This window comes from Saccoglossus kowalevskii, chromosome 19 (assembly GCF_978046115.1).
Source record: "Saccoglossus kowalevskii chromosome 19, keSacKowa6.1, whole genome shotgun sequence".
NCBI classification, from domain to species: Eukaryota; Metazoa; Hemichordata; class Enteropneusta; family Harrimaniidae; genus Saccoglossus; species Saccoglossus kowalevskii.
The window spans coordinates 18,577,080-18,586,120 of NC_140659.1; positions in this window are offsets into that span (position 1 = coordinate 18,577,080).

Sequence of the window (9,041 nt, forward strand, 5' to 3'; positions counted from 1 at the left end):
CTCGACCGGCGTTCCACAGCAGCGCGCACAGAGCCCATAGAAATGCATGGTACAGTGGTGCGCGTCTTAGCAACGTGGAACGTCTGTGACGTAGCTCCGCCCCCGAGGATTGGTCTAATAGGGACATGACTTTGAATCTTCATGTCTGTTGTTGCTCATTTTATCTATGTACATATTAATTTCGATTCATTTTTGACGCCATGACAACCATATATGTTTTGTTACACGCGGACATTGCGTTTTATTTTAATGTTTTACATTTTTGCACTTTTGTTTCATGCCTTGTATTTATCCTGAAAACAATTTCTGAACACTCTTCCGTAACTTTGTAACACAAAGTTTCTTACAATTGGTAATGAACAGGCGTTACGGAAAAGCCGAGGTTAAGCTTGTGTTGTACGTGACGTGTGTGGCCTATTGATACATTGTTGTAACGAAATCTACAAACCTTTACTATCGTATTTTGATATAGAAGATGCGTGTTAATTTCTCTTACGTCATATAACAACTTTGCGTTATTTCAGAAATTTACATTTGTTTATTAGGTTGTCACAATAATAAATACAAGATTGAAACAGATACATCGTTGTTAAACTGTCTGCTAATTGAAGAGTTTTAATGTGCTTTTTTGAAAACTTGTATTACACGGTGTCATTATAGAAATGACACAAGTCGCAAAAATATCATTAACCATTCCCGAACTCAAATGACTTTCATCATTTGAACTGAAAAAGTAGAGATTCTAGCAATATTATAATATAAGAAACGATCAGAAATCTTAATGATTTTATTTGTTTACATGTTTTGTCTTGGTTGTGATAATCCCGGCCAGTCAGTCGCAATTAACGCGATAATTTGTTATTTAAGTGTCTGAAATCTCAATGTATGGTGACTGTATGACATGGTTACCGTGAGAAAATTAACGCAGTAAGGGTTATTTTAATTAGAAAAAAATCCACGCGAGTGCCTGTAATGGAGGAACGTATTAAAACCTTTCAGTTATTAAAAATAACGTTGGCAGATTTTGTTTTGTTTTTAAATCCGTATCAACTCGATATATCCCACTTTTTGCAGTTTGGGTATTTTTAGAATATATAGACAGCTGTTGGAAAATAGAAATTGTAATAAAAAATATAACCAGAGACTGTAAAAGCTGGTCCCAAGGGGCTGTGCACGGATGGTATTATAACAGAAGTACATGGGGTAAAATACAAAGATGTGGTATTAATAGATGCATTGTGAGCAAACACGGCGTTGAGTGAAATAAACGACAAAATGGCGTCTGTGAGGAGAAAAGAAAATCCTCTATCCTCCAACCGAAATGACGGAAAGTTCAACAAAAAGAACAGAACTGAATCCTCCAAGCCTGACTCCTTAATCCAATAGTTACTAGACAAAGGATTAACACAGCTGATTTCTGTACAGGCTTGTCAATTGAAATAAAAATAATTGAAAACGCCTATTCACTCAATACCAGCTTATGGGGGCTTAAATCGACAAAATTAAAGCAATTTGTTGGAAAACGCAGCTTAGCTTGCAAAGCAGTGTTGCTACATATGTGCAACAAAAATAACAAACTTTGGATATTTGTTATTATGAATAGTTTACCTTGAATGAAATATATGTTAGTAAGCACATGGCGATGCATATGTTCCTCTGCAGCACCGTCTGGTGTGTACAGTGAAAATGAAAACACGTTTTTATAAACTATTTAACACGCGGATTAATACACAGAAGATAAAACCCAAGACTGAACATTTCATTAAATTTGCATTGTTTTCGTTGTTCCCGTGCAGGTTCAGTCAATGTCATGTGATGTTAACCTTTCGTTGTCCCCGTCGTCAAACTAGTACAACAGTGTGTTGCCATTTGTTGTGAATACGTGTTCTAAATTTTAACTGCAGAGATTTCGGTTGACACATTAATATAGCTATATATATATATATATAATATTTGTACTAATGTGAACGATACGAAAAGGTACGAGGTTACGGCGATGACAAGACAGACCAAGTTTGCACACAAACCAGTATGTGATCGCATATACTCGTGGTAGTAACATTATTAGTTGAAACTTTCTTATATTGGTATAATCGCTTGCTATCTAAAGGACAGAGCAATGTGATGAAAGCTAACCGTGGTAATATCTTATTATTGTTCCTTATTTGAAAATACCATTTTCTGATAAGATGGAAAAAATGTGTCCGCATCTTGGAAATATCCCATCATCGAATCGATCTTTATTTTAAATTCACATTTCATATTAATGTACACTGGTACAGAAACCAGACGCTGCGCTGAAACTTTTGTAAACTCGCTGTAAGATGATCTTTACATAAAAGTTGTAAAATGGATTTTGTAGAAAAGATACAACTATAACAGTTCATGTTAAAAGCGGAAGACGTCATAGTCATTTGTATAATTATCAATTATAAGTTTACAAACGCTATCCTCGTCATAAATACAAATATCAATTTCAAATACGAATATTCTGCACTAGAACTTAGAAGGTTCGTTTGCAATTTTTATTTTGTTTATTGTATTTTGATAATAATATGAGAAAATGAGTTTTAAAATGATCTGAAATTCAGGCATTCCCTAAACGTTACTAAGCATACATCACATGACTGCTTAATGTAGGCGAATGTGGTATTGCATATACAGTATCAATGTTTGACAGCCAATTTCGTTGGTTGAAGAGTCCAAAGACAACTTTACGCTACACGAAGTTACCGGTTCCACGTTAATTCTGGGGTGTTGCTTTTCAGTTTTTCCGTTTTTCGAGACAACGTACTTGTAACTTTAACTGTTTTAATTTTCAGTCCGTCAAAACTGTCCAACGAATTGTCAGTAGTTTGATGATAGCTGCAAGATACGAAGGCGGATAAAGACAAAAAAATGAATACAATGTTCCGGTCATTCAATGCAATTCGCAGGTCATTCACATGACTGTAGTATTGAGAACAGTGTTTCCAATAGTCGGAATAGTCGAAAATAACAATATTGTCGCGTCAGAAAATCCACTTGATAAACATGGTACAGAATATGAACTACCGTATTTGCCTATTCTAAGTTTTCAGATGATGTACAGGTTGTTATAGTAGCATTCTTATAATTAGTAACATTTAGAGAATCAGATATCGATTGTAACTTCGAGTCGTTTTTTCTTGTTGCTACCTTAAGCGTTAATATATCTAATGACCATATATGGAAAACAGTAATGCATAATCATTCGCCAAATTTGCATGTCATTATTCATTGGGAAATTTGTTTACCGACTTAGTCACAGATACTTGGGCAATTTAATGTAAAAACAACTAAATATAGAAATATGATTCACTAACATACATCACCCACAAAAGCTTAAACAATGCGGTAAAGACTTTCCGTTTCGACATTGTGGAATTCTTTCATTTTTATGCAGAAAATACAGTATTTTTACCAAGTAAAATCATATTTATTGAAGTTATTGTTCATACATGAGTTGTCGAACACACTACATAGTTTGTAATTTCATTAAGCGTATTTCAGTCACAATTTAAGACAAATAAAAAGCAAAAAATCGAGAATATAGCAAATTATCTTTTTTTCTGTAATATTCTTCTGTAGTCGGTAATTATGAAAGTTATTCATGGGTGCATAGGGTATATATTTCGCTGTGTATTATTCATACTATATTTCTGAATTATCTTGCCAAAATCAGTTTTTTTTAAAGTATTTTCTCCCAAAAATGAAAGACTTTCACAATGTCAAAAACGGATAGTCTTTATCGTAGTGTTCTATGAAAGATTACAACTAGTATCATGTGAAACTAATTTGATGTTATTGTTGTTGTTGTTGTTGTTGTTGTTGTTGTTGTTGTTGTTTGTAAAGTAATTCATATTTCAAAAACTTTATCATTGATATCTTCAATTTTTCCCAGCTTTGATTGAACTATTTCTATTTATTTCACATTACCAGCCGTGTTTGAAAATAAGCGATGATTGACTGATTCAACGACTACTAATACGTTATTCAAGTTATGCATTTGTTTCCAGTCCACTGGGCGATGATGCGTATTTTCTTTGTATGACATGCGATATATAGATAATAACACGCGTAATAATGGCGCCGTGCCACTTCACTGATGATTGAGATATCGTGTTCATGAAAATTACTCAAGATGTTGATTCCTTTATTCATATTTGAATGCATTTTATTTTTTCTGTTTCTACATTGGCATTGTGCCAATAATCTCATAATTTTATCATTCAGAACAGGTAGGGTTATCAGTCCATCTAATGACACGACTTCATAGTTGAGAATTACAGTATAAGTTACAACTCAGTCCGAACCGCAGCGAATGTAATCCGCATAATATACGCAATGAGGTTCCTCGCTACTAGTATATTGCTATACCTATATCAATGTATACTGCTGTCAAAAGAACAATTTTTTTTTTCAAAACTCTGATTGTTGACGGTAAAGTAGCCTTGATAGGTTTAAATGAAAACTGTTTTACCACTTAGTTGTTGTTAACCACAAACACACTCCAACAATCCACATCCGATTGCCGCTAAATTAGTTGAATTCGCGGCTCAGTGCAGGCACCACCCTTTGTGCTGGCTCGCTTCTCGGCGTGCCGGTTTACGTATAATAGCGCCTAGCGGATATTATGTTGTATTGAATGTAGAAAATTAAAATAACAACCGATAACTACTGCAAGGCCAGAATTATTGTGTAGATAGTATCGCAATATATTGCCACAGTTGCTATGTCAACAGTTCGATGTTCACTAAAGTTGATGTAGTAAGAAAGTAGTGTTTCGATTTAAAGCTAAAATACAAATAATCGCTCTGTTATTGTACTGCGCTGTTTCATTGTATATTTTTAAAAATATTACTGTATCACGGAGCAATTGATTTTTAAAACGGCGTTCTCGTCTGTACATGTTGTCCGACAGTAACATTTATCATGAGCTGTCAACTGACATTATGTTGTTATCTGTATTAGCGGCCCAATCGACACAATTCAAATAAACCATTGGCAATTATAATGTTTTCCAGATTTATTGGGACCGGGAATCGAATATTCACCTCCGATAATTAATCTAGCAGCGAGGAGAATATTTCCAACACGTATTATTTTAATGACGTCATCGGGCACAAAATACCACGTGACACATAAAGTTACAATCGTAATTATAACAGTGACGCAGGTATCACGTGTCCACAAACCGAATTATATGTAGCACACAGTCGTAAATAGTGATGTGTGTTTTATTTATTGCGTTATTGACAACTTGCTTCCACGGCTATAATGATGGTATTTCATTGTTTTACCGACGTTGTAGCTTGTAAATGGTCAGTGGTGCATGACGTCATGTGACGTCACAGAATACCTCTGAACATAAATGCCTTTGGCTTTGTGGGAGAAAACACGTGGAACTAATGCATGATGGATATTTGAAGATGGCCAAACTTTTCGTAAAAATCATGATCAAATCTCCAAATAGTGTGAGCGATCTTTGCTATGTTCTACTGTATGTTTCAATAAGATATTGAATATAATTACAGAGGCATTTTTGATACCTGGACAAGTTAAGGTTGAAATTTAACCAATCAGCTTAGACTTATTTCCGTCGACTTATTCTTAAACCCAAACGGAAAACAGTGATAATCTTGCTTTTTTAAGTGCCGACCCCGCCCTTAAAAGCGTCTTACTTGTATTATGGTAAGGTGTTTTCAACGCTTCAATGACGAAGATCTGTCGCTCCATTCATAGTGCTAAAACACCAGTGTTGTCTTACGTTGTAAAACAAAACACAAACTTAAAACGCTATTTAGGGATATGACATGGGACGGCAATGTCAGATTATGGTGATATCCAATCTGACACTCTCTGTGGTCCGGCGTCGATCCTCGAAATAGAATTATACAATCGTGAATAAAAATACATGGATGCATGTATATGTAATCGTTTCATGTGAGGTCATAGCCTTTTTACCACCAGTGCCCTCTTTTCAACATCAATTCACAAAATATTTCTGCCTATATTCCTTCAGAATATTGGAACAAATATCTTTTTTAGTAAAAACTGAAAATTGACTGAAATTTATGCCTGCTAGCTCCAAAACGAGGGTTCATTTCAAAAAAATATTGAAGAATATAATAAAAAAAGAACTGAAATTATCGGACGAGAAAGTCTGGTGGTGAAAAGTTTAAACCCGAAATTCGCATGAAACGTATAACGGCGGTAATTATATTTTCCAGTCTCAAGCTGCCATACGTGGGAATATTTCGTTTTCCTATTTATGCGTAATCAGACGGTTAAGACTGAGAGTGTCACTGCATTGGTGCTAGAACACATGTCAGCCAGGTTTCTTCCAATTGCACGCGTGCTGTGCCCCGGTCTTAAGATTAATATAGAATGGAACGCTTTTCCCATGATGCATTCGCCATGCGGCATTGCATGGAGAGGTGATGACACCACTGTAACTCTCATAAGTTTAGGAATCAAATTGTCACAGAATATCTGTAAATAGGAATAATTATTATTTGTGGAGGCAGAGATTCAGTCGATTTAATTTGCTAAACGTCAGTTTTACAGTACAATGTGAATGCGTGTATTTGATTTGATATCTGCTTTTCGTTGCACTCCTCTTTTAATAATAAACAACTGTAATAGTCTTACATACAAGTTGTAGCTGTAGTCGAGTTAGCAACAAATAGAATTACTCAACAAAAATGAATACGACTCGACAAACTACGATATGAACAAACATAAACTCGATCACATCAACGACTCACTGTAGTGTCACAACGCACACGGTCATCAACACGGGCATATCCACGTTTGTATTACATTTTTAAAGATTTAATTTTAATTCACCAAGTCGCGGTGCGATATAATGGTGTTTGGAGATTGCTTTAACCTTTTCACCACCAGTTCCCTCTTTTCAAAACAAATTCAAAAAACAGTCCCGTTTATAGTCTGTACTTTCCTTCAGATGATTGGGAAAAAATATAATTTTTTTAATAATAACTGAAAATTGACTCAAATTTTGTCTGTTAGCTCCAACATTAGGGTTCTATTCCAAATATATGAAAAATATAAGAAAAAGTGCAGACAAATTTGGGCGAGAAAGTCTGGTGGTACAACACAACTCCATTCTACTCGGTTAAAACATCATTGTCACTGAAACACGCAAATGCCATTCATTTTTAACAACCCAAGAACACTTCCCTCAGTCTGGCATCATATTCCACAGATATGTTCGATATGGGACTCATAGCGACGTATACGACGCGTGTAAAATACTTTGTTTATGTATATGAAATTCGAACACGCGCTGCGCGACGACCACCGCGCTTTAAAGTTGTGATACATATAATGATTAACAATCAAAGAATGAAAATATTAATAATGTTCATATTTCTGTCATATTTATTCCCACTTTACACGTGACAGGGCTTATTATAATCAACTGGTGGCTGGAATACACTTGTATTTACATGATACCAATTATAACTACCATTTATTTCGTCTTGTTAAATAGTTGTACATAGTTATCCTCGCTATTAAAGAACACCGCATATATATAACGTTACTCCGATCGTGAGAAAACTATAAAGGCCCCTGTTATTTTGAACTTTAATGTTATTTCAACATGAGTAGTCGTTAATTAGGTGGATTGGGAATAATGTATCACGTGTCTGCTATTGATATACCTATGCACCTTAGATCTAAGGTTTGTGGTATAATTGTTAACAGTATGCATCGGCGCATTAGATGCAATAATAACGATGTAGCTACGATAAATGAAAACTTGGAAGAAACCAATTGGGGTGAACTAATGCGCAAATTACGTTTTTGTTTCATCCAGTTTTTTTATCGATATACCCTTTTCTATAGCTTTCCGTGTAGATGTTTTATTTAATTTGTTTCTGTGTTGTTTAATTTATTTCAATTCCACCACCTTAGACTTTCTATGGTCAATTCCTCACCTGTGAGAAACATGTGGAAATGCTGTGGATATAAGCATGCGGTGATTCTTATTGTTTAGCAGCACTTCAGTGGTAAACTGGAACAAGATTTTGCGTCATCGCCGTTTTCAACAAATTCAATGCGTTGGATCTTATTTCCTTCCAACAATGAAACAATTATTTTTTTTCTAATGGGGCCCGGGTCAAAGCTTTGGCTCCAGTAAGACTTACATTTTATACTGAAGGTAAAAATAAAATAGTGTTTAACGCAAAACGTTTCGGGATCACTCCACAGCTATCACGCAATTGTTTTATTTTTTGTCTATTTTGCCCATGCGCAGTATAAACAAATCACACCTACTGGTGCTAGTCTTGTGTCTGTCTCTGAGTTACTGAGTTCGTATGATTCAAGATAACAATTATAAAACAGTATGCCTGTGACACGCATATACGCCTTCCCCTCTCTGAGCGTGTTCGCTCACACAATTCACACATGGTCAGGATCATAACAGCGTCTAATCACGCAAAGTGTCATAATGCAAACGTTTAAAGATATTTGATTATTGAAATACATAAATTGAAGATTTTTTGGGAGCAAATTTCATTATCATTCGATGATTCAATAAATCAGTTTGGTTCGCAAATTTGTTACGTGCTGGTTTGTATTCAAGAATAATTTAATATACTGTCTTAGACTGGTGCGTACGTGTCTATTGGCCACGTCATCGACTCTAATATTATTGATTTTCAATTACTGCCATGCTTCGTATGCAGATACTTTCGAATTACGACTAACAAATGTATTACATATTTATTACAAATATGTAGGTTAATATAATTTGACTTATAGTTGTGAGAAGATGTCAGTTTCAGTCTATTTTACGTCACTGCTAATTGATTTCCCGTGCTTCGATTTGTCAAATTATATTCCTCAGTGTTGAAATCGATTTGTGACGTCATCTTCGTTATTGTCAATATTGATCTTCAACTGGATCCAATTGTTGAAAATTGTCATTCCTTATTCGATTGCATCCATAACGAGTGGGTCTCACTCTTCGGTGTTTCCCGTATTCTTGT